This window comes from Sarcophilus harrisii, chromosome 5 (assembly GCF_902635505.1).
Source record: "Sarcophilus harrisii chromosome 5, mSarHar1.11, whole genome shotgun sequence".
NCBI lineage: Eukaryota > Metazoa > Chordata > Mammalia > Dasyuromorphia > Dasyuridae > Sarcophilus > Sarcophilus harrisii.
Genome location: NC_045430.1, coordinates 201,124,627 through 201,137,634, shown reverse-complemented (window position 1 = coordinate 201,137,634; position 13,008 = coordinate 201,124,627). Strand labels below are relative to the sequence as shown.

The window sequence follows — 13,008 nt, the reverse complement described above, 5'->3', positions numbered from 1 at the left end:
CAAAGAAAGAAAAATGATTTGAAGGAGAACTAGGTGAAAGGGCTGGGAATAGAGCTACCCAACAAGTCTTGCTCACAAACCCTTTCCTCTGTCTCATCAGTCTCCAAGTCCTTCCAGACCAACTTCTGTCAGACAGTGTTTGGGGTAGGAAGGAAGGAGGTATTGAGCCTCTGCCTTCAGGAAGTTTGCATACTAATTGAGGAAAGCAAGAGTTATATGTGGAAAATGGCGATTTTAAAATGTAAGTAAGTGGTGACATGTTGTATTTTCCCACAGCATCCGTGAATCATTCTATCAACAAGTATTTGTTAAACATCCTCTGTACTCCCATCACTGCACTTGGCCCCGGTGATACAAGTACAGTGAATGAAAGCGAGAGGGAGCCTCCCTTCTCACAGGTGTCTCGTCCTTGCTCCCCAAACGAGCTGTGTTTGTCACACTGAGGGGAGCTGCTGTGTCCCCAGCCTCGACCACTGCTGAGGCAGACAAGGGAACTGCCGCAAAAGCTCAAGTTAGGAGGTAGAACATGAATGGAGCTTTGAGGAGGGGTAGGATTTATGTTGAGAAAATCCCAGTCGGGGAGAATAATATCAGAAGGGGAACGGATCTGGGCTGAGCCACGCGGTGTGTTGTGGGTAGGGCAGGAGCTGGCAGCAAGGAGCCAGAGATTCAGATTAGAGGATGGGAGATAAAAGGTAATTGAGGCAGGGGGTATTCAGCTAGACTGTGTACAGCCTGAAAGCTACACATGTCTGTAGAGGTCCAGCTTGCTATAGTAGGAAATTTGGAGGCAGTGTAGATTTGATTGTATTTCATTTAATAAGTAAATATTATGTGTCTATATAAGACATGAACACGAATAACAGAAGAGATTACTGTTGAGTGGATTGTGGTCTTCACTAATGGAAAGAATATCCAAATTACAATAACAACTTATAATAATATAACTTTATTATGGTATTATTATAGTTAGAATTTATACAGTGCTTTAAAGTTTGCAAAGAACTTTACAAATATCATTTCATGTTTATCTTTGCAACAGCCCTGGGAGATGGATGCTATTATTATTTTCATTTTACAAATGTGGAAACTGAGGCACAGAGATTAAGTGACTTGCCAGGGGGTCACATAGTTGGATTATAGGTGGATTTGAAATTTAGGACTTATTGACTCCCAAGTCCAGTGCTCTTAGCTGCTGTTCTACATTGTGAAAAATCCCTTCAAGTATTGGGGTAGGCCCAAAATTTAGATAATTCATTATGCATGTATTTATGGAGTTTATGGTTTACTAGGTGCTTGAGCAGGACATGACATAACCCCCTAACAAAATTCTCTTCAGGATCTAGAAAGGATACTATTAATTAATAGAAGAAGACACCACTAATACAATAGATCTTATTGACCCTGATTATTTGGGGTATAGAAAACATTAGATTAATATTGTCTGATACATGGTATGTGCTAGGTACTCATTCTAAACAAAACAAAGCAAACACATATAATACTTGGATTGCCAATTTTCAGTGTTCAGATACTTAAAGGACTCAACAATAAAACTCATTTAAATGGAAGCAGATCTCTGCTGACTGAAGATATTTCCAGTTCTTTTGCAGCCACTAAGGGCCATCACAAGGAATCTCAATCCATCAAGATTGATTGAACACCTGTGTGCTCCCCTTCCTAGGGTAGGTCCTTCAGGGGAAAGAAAAGAAATTGATGTCTTAATAAGGGACTCTGTCCCAGGTGCTGCTGGTCCTAATTGAAGAAACAAGAATAATATCCAGGAATTAATTATAGAATAGTATGAAGCTATGTGTATTTGATAATAAATTGTGGTGTAATACCACAATTTAATATTGTATTATATTAATTAGTATAGGAGTTTGGAGAAGGAGACATCATAAAACAGGTTCAAAGGAGTAAGTGACAGTTTCTGGCGATTATTCTTGAGTGGTGCGGCTGGGATGTAAGGGACTAGGGAAGAAAAATCAGGAAGGAGGCCTTGTTCAGTTAAGCTTTATCTGTGTTTGGCTGTCACAGAAATCAGATGTTTTACCTCTTCTCCTTAGCAACAGTCATACCCCTAATTTTACCTCTAGTCTTGACCCAATCCATTCTTCAGCTCCCATACTTAACCTTGAAGAGAAATTCAAGAAAAGTTGATTAGGAGGCTCTTTCTTCCCTTCTCTTCTTATCTCCCTATAGGAGAACACTGGCTCCTATGGGCAAGGAAGGTGATATAAGGGATGGGAGGGTGGAAGTGATTTAAATTGCTACCATTAGGCTTGTTGCCTGATTTCTCTTCAAGCTGCTGATCTGAGAAGCCAGCACCCAAGCTGCTGAGGGGGAGTAATTGCTCAGAAGTGTGACTTCCTCCTCTTGGTAATTTGCATGGGATTTTCATTCATGTAGCATCTGTGCTGGCTTCAGATTATGAGGACTTCCAGGGGACTAAAAGCCTTAACTATTGCAAGAGAAAAATTACTCCACTCCTTCCCTAGAGGAAGGAGGCAGATGTGATCTTGTTCCCAATAATAATTACAACTAACCTTTATATAACACTTAACAGTTTGCAAAGCACTTATTTGGTCCTCACAGTAGCCCTATGAGGTGAGTGCTGTTATTATCCCCATTTTATACTTAAGAAAACTGAGGCAGAGAGATATTAAGTGACCTGTCCAAGGCTACACATAAAGCTAGTCATCTGAAGCAGAATTTGAACCCTGTTCTTCAGGATTCCCAAGTCCATCACTACTTACATTTTACTCAATGGGTCCCCTAGTGACCACTACTAGAAGTTTATCTGAAGTAGTCTACAACATCATTGACTTGGTCCTTGAATTCCTAATCTTTGGCTTGGAAATGACCCCAAATCAAGAAATGGCAGGAGGTGATGGAAAGGAAATTGGGTTTGGAGTCAAAGTATTTGAATGCCATCTATTTGACTCACTATATTTGTGACTGGGCAAGTCACTTGCCTCTCTGGGACACTTTGCTAATTATTAAAATGAAAGACTTGGATATTTCTCAAATCCCTTCAGCATCTAAATCCCAATATCCTATGGGTCTAGTCATATATCTGTCTTGGTGGGGTGACTTTAGGCTAGTCACCTACATCTTTCACCAGTTCCTTCATCTGTAAAATGGGAATAATAATAGTACTTGCTTCATAGAGCTGTTGTAAGAATCTAATGAGATAAAATATACAGAACACTAGGAAAATTTAAAGTGCTATGTAAATACTAGCTGTTATTATTTATATTCATCATTTCTTACAATGCAGTAATACTTTTCCAGTAGATTCATCTGGTCCCTTACTTGATGAACATGTTTTGTTTCCTGTTCTTTCTTACAAAAAGTGATGCTGTAACTATTTTAGTAACTATTTAATAGGGCTTTTCTTTTTGTCATTTCATTTCTCTTGTAATAAATTTTAATTAATTTTGTGAAGCTGTGGTTACCCATTGCACTTAACAATAAGATTTCTGGGTCAAAGCATAAGGACATTTCAGTATCAGTTTTTAAAATTTCTCTTTTTATTCTTAATTTAAACACACACACACACATACACATACACCATGTACACAGTAGCATTTTTATATATATAGCATATCACAGAAGATTATATATGAAAGCATGAATCTTAACTTCATATCACTTACTTTTAAATATGTGTCTATGTGTGTGTATACACATATTTAAAATGAAATAAATTCAAAATTTCCTGCTTGCCTTTGTTTCCTTTGAGGCTTCCTTCTGTTCTTTGCTATGGATTTTTAAAAATGCTTTTTGTCATCACTATTCATAAACCCTTGGGTAGCTTGGTGATGCAGTGGATGGAGCACTGAGCCTGGGACCAGAAAGGCTCATCTTTCCAAGTATAAATCCAGCCTCAGACACTTACTGGCTGTGACCCTGAACAAGTCACTTAACCCTGTTTATCTCAGTTTACTCACCTGTAAAATGAACTTAAGAAGGAAATGGCAAACAGCTCCACTATTTTGGCCAAGAAAAACCCCAAACAGGGCCATAAAAAGTCAGATATGACTGAAATGAGTGAACAACCACAACAAATCACTAATCCCTCTTTTCCCTGCAAAACTCTTCTCCCACGTTAACTGAGGGAGTTAATAATGTTTATATTATTTATAATAATAAATAATGTTATTTATTTATAAATAATACATAAGCAGAGTAAAGCAAAATGATCCACACAATAGCCATGTCCAAAAATGTATTTCTTTCTACTTTGTTTCCATTCTCTGTTGGCAAGTAACATGCTTCATCAGCTGTGTCTTCTGGAGATATGGTTGGTCATTGCTTGAGTCAAGAGTTCTTAAATCCTTCCAAGTTCTGTTCCTATACAGCATTATTTTCCTTTTCTAAACTTTTCTGGTTCTGTTCACTTTACTATATGTCAATTCATACTGCCTCAGATTCTTTGAAATAATTTTTCACAATTTATTACATCACAATATTAATGCTAATTAATATTGTTAATATGATAAGAGAAAATGAATATAATTGATCTGGGAAGCAGAGCCTGAGTAGAAAGTAAGGGGTGTTTATGGAAGGATACTGGAATCAGATTGTTTAAGCAAAATAAAACTCAAATCCTAAATTAATTGGGGTCTTGAAAGAATTTGAGGGGAGAGGGAGGGGGAAAATTAATGCAATAGAGAAAAATCCAAGCCTAACAACTGGAGACTTAAATGTAAATGGATTAAACTCATCCATAAAACAGATGATTGGAGAAATGGATTAGAAGACATGATCCTACAATTTTCTATGTATTAGAAACAGTATTTAGCATAAAGTTATATATAGTTATACATAGTTTGAGAGCTGGAATAAAATTTCAGGCTTCAGGCAAATGCCTATTTATAAGCTCATTAGAGTAAGAGGCTGATTTCTTCTTTATAGTAATTGCCTTACCTTCCTGTATTTCTAGCCTTATTTCCCACTCTACTCTCCATGAACTTGAACCTTTTATTCCAACCACATTGATCGACTCTCTGTCTCTAAAAAATTCCTTAAATTATCCTGCTTCTGTGCTTTTGCATAAACTTTTCTCTTGGCCAGCTAGAACGTTCTTATCCTACTTTCTACATGTTCGAATAATATTCCTCCCTCAAGGTCCAGGTGAGATCTTATCTTCTTCATGAAGTTTTTTTTTTCTTTTTTCCTTTTAAAAAAATAATAGCTTTTTAATTTTCAAAATACATGCAAAGATAGTTTTCAACATTAATCCTTGCAAAGCCTTGTATTCTAAATTTTTCTCCTTCCCTTCCCCCCTCTCCTAGACAATAAGTAATCCAGTATAGGTTAAATATGTGCAATTCTCATGAAATTTTTCTTGACCATACCATTGGGAAATGATCTTGGTGTTCCCAAAGCTCTTTGTATGTAGTCTCTTCATCCAGCACTCTCACTCATGAGTCTTTGGACTAGCTTAAGAGCTGTTATGATCAATGACTTCAGTCATGGCAGCAAACCTTAAACACCACACAAGTGAACATAGCAACCAGAAATCGAAATAGATGGCTTGGTGATTGGACTGCTAAATCTGGATTCAGGAAAATCTGAATTAAAATTTGACTTTAGAAATTTACTACATATGTCCTAGGCCAAATCACTTAATCTCTGTTTACCCCAATTTTCACATCTATAAGATGGGGATAATAATAACACCTTCCTCCCACAATGGTTGTAAGGCTTAATGAAATAAAAACCATAATATATTTAGAATAGTGCCTGGCACAGCTCTTAATAAATGCTTGCTTTCTTCCCCCTTCCACAACTCATTGTCATCTCTTGCCCTTGTTTTAATATTTAACGGTGATTTTGCTCCATTTAGAAAAACATATTGGCTTTCTCAAATTACTAATAGTCCCAAAGAAGTTTAGAAGAGGTAGGTCAGAAAGTAAGTCAGTGTGGGGCTGTTATTATTAATTATTATTAGTATGTACCCTGGCAAAAGTTTATACTGAAATATAAACTGAAGACTTCTTGCTTTATAAAAGGTCTCCAGTTCCCTTAGGGTATTTGAAATAAATTCAATTAATTTTTTTGGAACTTTTTTTTATTTTAGAAATGTATCTGCAAAGAGCAGAGTCTATTTGGAATGAAGCAAAGTACATATAAAAATCATAGCCATCATGTTCATTCGGGCTGTTTTCTTTTAGTTTATCCCATCGCACCCACTCATCCAGCTTGGAGACAAAAAAGAGTGTTAGTAGACTGAGGGCTGAAGGAGAAACAGCTGTTTGTCTGCGGTTTTCCATTCAGATCAACTGGGGGTGTTTGTTGCAATCCAAGATTGCACATTTAGATAAAGGGACAACTATGTTGGGGATTTTTTTCTGGAGAAGTTATATTAACACCATGGTAAGGTCATTACAGTCCAACTAAAGTTGGACAATTCTATTTTGTTTCTTCCTGCCGCCCCCAGTATATTGCATGTACAGTGGTGCTTCAAAACGTAGCCTTTAGAGACAGAAATAAAATGGGATTATTTATGAAGTAACTTCAGCAGAACTATCTTTGGGTGCCCTCCCCCATACCCAGTATTCTACATTTGAGAGACTAATTCCAAGGAGGGGGAGACTTGATTAGGCTCTCCTGCCTGTTTTCCAACATTAAGCAGCTAAGGCTCTCTAAATGTGGTAAACATTACCCCTGAGTCACTAAAAGGGGAAAGCAAAACCCAGTGCACAATTTTCACACATTCTGGTGAAGATTTATTGAAGATGTGAGTATTGTAGAAGTGAATTAGAGCTGGGCAAATCTTGGTTAGATGATGAATACAGGAAATGTGAGAGCTGGCAATAACCCTCTCAAGTGGTTCCAAAGGAAAGGCAAACTCTTGGAGGCTTGCAGAGTCTCTTCTGGTTCTTGGCCAATTTCTCTCATGCTGATTCAAGTTAACAGAACTGTGTGAAGGAGTCGGGATAAGTCTTTAATGGGAATGTGGCTTGAGACTGAATTATTGCTGCAAATGTAATGTAAAAACCTCTACCTTTGAAATTAGTCCTTATTAATAGTGACTTGACCCTTCAAATATTCCTTGAATACTTAGAAGTTCTAATTGGTTAAGCTTGAACTTCAGATAGTCTTTTCTGAAGGCTACTTGGCCGTGACATATGAACTTAGCTCACAGAAAGTGTTGTCCACCTAAAACCAAGTGGATCTTGCTTCTCTCTCAAAAAGCCATAGTTGTAGGCACTTAGCTATAATTGTCTGGAAAGATGCTTTTGGTACATTAATTCACATAATTAGTCTAATGATGGTATATGGTCATTGGAGTTGTATAAGACACAATAGGAGATGGCAGTTATCTTAGGATGGATGATTTACTCAGCTTGAATATTAATAATATCCTAAGGATAACCTGATAAAAGCTACTGTTGTTTTAGAATAGAGGAGCAATAACAATAACACTGGATTTAATCATCACTTAGCCTTCCTTTTATAGGTTAAAAATTCATAAATACGTAGCACTTCAAATAAATGGATAGATCATAGCAAATAAAATAAGGCACTGGCTGATGAAAAAAAGCCCAGGCCCAGCTTCCCTACCATTCCCCTCAGAATCTCATCAAAATGACATCTTTGCCTGTGTTTGTAAAGGGGAAGAACGAGGGAAAAAGAAGCACCTGGCTTGGAGTAAATAGAACAATGATCATGGAAGAACAAGATGGAGCTAATCAGCTCCTCTTCTGCTTCTTTTTCCTGAATCAAGAAAAATAATCTTCAGATTGGGAATGGAGGAACAAGATTTGCAAAATTATCAAGTTGAGAAAGTGGATAATCCTTATGAACAGTTCTGGAATATAGGTAAGGCAGATACTATTACCCTCATTTTATAGAGGAGGAAACTGAGACCCAGAGAAGTTGTGACTATAGAGATAATTTTAGTAGAGTCAATGTCAGAATTTATCTCTCTTGGATTAGTCTCCTTTTAAATAAATCCATTAAGTTCACTTTGTATCACAGTCAGGAAAAATAAAGAGATAGCAAAAGAGCACCTATCTACCCAGAGCTGAAGATGAGTTAAATTGATTACAGTTTACAATACTGAAAGACATCATTGTCAAACCATTGTTAGTGATCTTTGAGAAAATACAGACTGATGATTGTCCTAGGTTTTGGATTTGGGACTGGTTAAAAATTTGATCCAGAGATTATTGGTTAGCATATCAGTATGATCCAGGAGTGAAATACCTGGTAGAGTCCCAACAGGCTATGTTCAAAATTCTTATCATTGACTTAGATGAAGTCAGTAATGACATGCTTATCAAATTTATTGATGACCCAAAGCTGGAAGAGATTGATTGGCTTGATGATGATAACCCTGAAGGATGAAATTGGGGGACCAGAAGGACATTTCACAGATCAGAATATTTTACTGAATCTAAGGAGATGAAATTTTAATGGCTGGGAATGTAAAGTATTGAGCTTGGGTTTAAAAAAAAACCAACTGTAAAAATATAAGATAAAGGGGTATCAGCTACGGGACAATTCTTAAGAAAAAGACTTGGGTGTTTTACAGGGTTGCAAGCTCCTTATGAGTCAGAAAAGTAATACGGCAGCAAAAAAGATAATTTGTTTTCAGTCTGTATTAATGGAATTATAGTGAAGTTAAATTTCCTGAATGAGACAAACACTAGTCCTGTTTGCCTAGGTCAGATCACATCTGGATTATTATGCTTGGATCTTGGTACCATATTTTAGGAGAAGATAAAACATGATCAGGGATAGTGACCAGGAAAGTGAGTTGACTAACCACACCATGAGAGAAATAGTTGAAAGAATTATGGTACAATAGAAAAAGCGCTGGATTTGGAACCAAAAAAGCCCTGGGTTTGGATTCAGGATCTCTTATTTAATACTTGTGTAACTCTGGACAAGGCACTTAGATTCTGGGTATTTTAGTTTCCTCAACTAAAAAATAAGTTTGGAATAGATGACTTTTAAGGGTCTTTTCAGCACTAAAACCCTATAATCCTTCTGATGTTAATTGAGGATGTTTAGCCCAAGGGACTGGATATGTAGGGGAAATATGATAGCTGTCTACAAATATTTGAAGGGTTGTCATGTGGAAGAAGGATTAGCTTTGTTTTCCTTGGCCCCAGAGGGCAGAAGTAGAACAAGGGATTGGAGTAACAAAGAGGCAGGAGGAAAAACTCCCTAAGAATCAAAGCTGTCCAAGAATGCAATGGGCTGTAACATCCCATAGAAAGTTGGCCATCATTGGAGATAGGAATTGATCTAGATGTCCTCTAAGGCCCCTTTCATCCTTAGGAATCTCTTGGAAGAAAAGGGTTGAGAGGGACAGTTGAGGAGAGGTAGATTCAGTTAAAGTTAAAATGTTCTTTTTTCAAACTAATGGTTTCCACCGAGCATAAAGAGGAAAGATCTTTTAGATAGAGCTTAAAAATTCCATGTCATCTGGCATGGTCCAGGAATACATAAGGAAGGCAGCTATTTATTTTACAGAGGGGGAAACTGAGGCCCAGAGAAACTGTGGTTTGCCCAAGACCACACAGATAGTTATTAGTAGAGGTAGTGTAAAAATTTGTCTTTCTTGGATTAGTCTTCTGGGACCCATTGAGTTCATTTTGCGTTGCACCCTGCTGCATTTTGACAGTGGTTAAGTTCCTTGAACCCATGACCCAAAAGGATCCCTTTTGAAGAATTCGTTCTTGAGGCTCCAGCATTTAACTTTCAGAAGTATCAGAAATACTTTCTGCGCTCCATCATCATTTACTGCCCACAACAACTAGTTCTCATTTTTCAACTCACCAGGGATGACATCCACAGAATATAAAGTGGGGCAGTGCCTGCTGTGTATTTGAGGATTAACAGGCCTTTGCGGGGGTGTGGAAGGTGCAACAAGATGATGGATGGATTTGTGTCTGATGGAACCGCGGTGCCTCCCGGCTCCCTCAGTCACGGACTGCTGGCAGGCGTCCTGGGCTGTGTGATGGAGAGGGACTGGTATTCCATTCCCTGTTTCTTTTCTTCATCTCTCAGTCTCCCTTGGGCCACTGTCAACTAAACGGGAAATTAGCCAAAGTGAACAGAAATGAGGCTGAGTTAGCCAAGGAAAATATGTCAGTGAGCCTCTCTTACGGAGCCCCAGTTCCTGGTGGGTCAGAATTTGTCATTGTTACCTCCCAATCATTTTCAAGCAAGAGAACTTATTGACCTTCAATAGTGTGGTGGCTGTAACACAATGGTTCTTGGCCTGTACCCTGAAGCTCCATCACTGGAGCAGCTTTCTTCTGGGGTCCCCTTCTTCCCAGTGCTCAGGGGAGTCAACAGCCAGCCCTTTGGGGAACGATAGGAGCCCTGCCAGAATGGTCACCCCTGGGGTAGGAACAACCTGCGCCTGCTGTACCACAACATCCTCCCCTCCAGGTACAGTCTGTCATGGCTCTCAAGCAACTGGAAGTCTTTGATCATGAGTATGTTCAGCGGTGTTTTAGGAAGATTGATCATCTTTAAAATCATGGGAAAAAAGGATTTGAACTTTCAGTGGTAACAGGGATCCCAAGTCATCAGGAAAAACATTGAAAGTTTCCTCTAAATTGAAACCCTGAAACATCAATAAATAGTCATGACAGCAACAGATTTGGAGTCAGAAAGTCCTAGTTTCTTTCTGGCCCCTCTCCTTACCTGTGTGACTTCACCTCTCTTGTAGGACACATGATACAAAGATGGCTGAGAAGCCCAATGGGAAGAACTCAGGACAATTCTCACCTGGACATTGTGAGACCTGCCTTTATTTGTGTAAAATGAGAGAGTTGAATGAGTCTCCGACATTCCTTCCAGCTCTAGGCCCAGCCTTTGACCAATGATCTCTAAGGTCTTTGCAAGCTCTATGGCTGTGATTTATTTGTGAGCGCCTACTGTGTGCTCAGCTCTGTTGTAGGCGCTGTGGGAGATACTGATTGAAGTACCGTAGTACACAGATGGTCCTTGGAATCCAATTGGAATGATAAAATACATTAAACAAGAGCACAGCAGGGGAAAAGAGCAATGAAAGCTAGAATGGAAAAGGTGAAATTTGAGATAGACTGGGAAAAATGGAAAGGATTCACATAAATGATGTGGCTGGGGAGAGAGGAAGGGCAGAGATGCAGTAATTAAGGAATTTGGGATTAGAGATAAACATGAGTGAAGGAAGAAGGAATGACTATTTAAAAGGACAACTGTAGCAATTGTGGATTTATTCAGCTTAACTTTACTAAACAATCACAAGGGGCGGGGAAGGAACTTTGATTTCTGGAGAGATTTTTGAGCAGGGCTCAGTAATACCATAAAAAAAGAGAAAGAAATGTCAATGCCCCACTTTTAAAATACACAGAAGAATTTAGAAGATAGCCTAATGCTGTGTTCAAGTTAAAACCAAACAATCTATAAAATGGGGAATTTTCACAGGGTGCCTGTAAACACTTTGGACCAATGTGAGCCGGGATTTTCTGATGCTTTTGGCCCGAAAAACACATGGCTGCCTCTGCTGCAAAGGTTTTGAGTGCATAACTGCCCAAATGTTCCAGGTCTTTAACAATGTGGCAGCTACATGAATCGGCCAGAGCATCTTCCAACCCTTGGATGATGTTACCTAACGTTGCTCTCCCAGGGAGCATCCCAAGGCCGGGCAACCGCACTGGAGAGCACCCTGCCCAGGCTGCAGAGGCATCCAGTTACCAGTGCTCCTGGTGAATGGTTTCTTTAATTGGGGCTCCTGCTTGGCCTGAAATGTTTAGTCTAGGGATGTTTTCAGGAATTATTTTCACAGTCTCAGTATTTCTCCTTCTGAGCTCTTACGATGATGGCTCTTTTACAGGGCAACAAGTCTCAGAGTCGAAAGGGCTGTGGCCAGAAAGCAGAGAAAAAGCTGGGTTTCCATAGCTTGCACACCAGTCTTTTAAACTCTCTTCCCCAGTCCCCCAGCTATTCATCATCTGAATTCCTCTTTGTTGAGAAAAATTGTGATTCAGGCAAAGATTCCCTGGAGAACTCCTCCCTCCCTCCTCTTGTCCCCCACCCATCATCTTGCCATCTCTCACTTCTTGCTGAGGTGCCCAAGAGGCCACAAGCCCTAGCTATCCAGACTTCCCTTGCCCCAGCTCTGCATTCTCCTGCCTTCCTGAAACTTCCTACAAACCTATTTTTTCTCTCCTTCTTGTTGCCCCCTCTCCATAAATCTGTTTCTATCCTGTGTTCCCTGTATTTTCATAGGCAACACAGGTTCTTAATCTGTTTTGTTTTGTAGATCCTTTTGGCAAGTTGGTGAAACTTGTGGATGCCTTAAAAAAGTATAGAAAATAAAATAGGGTTAGTCAATAAACATTAAGCACCTGCTGTGTACCAAGTGAGGGGTAGACACATTCAAATAAGAAAGACAGTCCTGCCCTCAATGAGCAAACAGTCTAATGAGGGTGACAAGACAAGAAGAAGAAAGTGGTCCACCACTGGAGAGGGCTTGTCATGGTCTTAGAGAGATTTGTGGAATTGAAACCGCGAAGAGTAGCCAATAGCAAATGAGAGAGGGAGAAGAGAGGAGAGGAGAGGGAAAAGAAAAGGGAGAGGGAGGGGAAAGGGAGAAGAGAGGAGAGGAGAGAATGAAAATGAATTTGAGCTTTAACAATATTTAACATATAGATTGACTGTGATATCCCACTAAGTCATCTATCAATCATCCATCCAGCAGGGTATTTGAGGGAAGAGTTCCACCACACGGTCAGGTGAAGGGGTGCCCTCACTTGGTTCACTTTCAGCACGTTGATGCTCCATCCCCAGACTGCTGGCCCAGATCCCCCCAGCCACAAAGACCCAGAGAGAAAGTTCTGGACAACAAACTCCCTGACCTTGTCTGGCAGTTAAATCAGAAATAAATAGTATTTTGTTCATTAAAACATGAACTCTGTAGCTCTGATGCTGCATTTATACTGTGGAATATATGGAGCCTTGCCCCCGACTAGAGGCTTCAATCTCCTC

The 13,008-nt window shown here is 39.3% G+C and overlaps 1 protein-coding gene across 2 annotated transcripts in view; it reads left to right on the top strand.

Annotated features, from left to right (window-relative positions):
* The window catches only part of WDR86 (WD repeat domain 86), a 47,343-nt gene that overhangs the window by 25,839 nt on the left and 8,496 nt on the right, over positions 1-13,008 (top strand). The window lies entirely within an intron of this gene.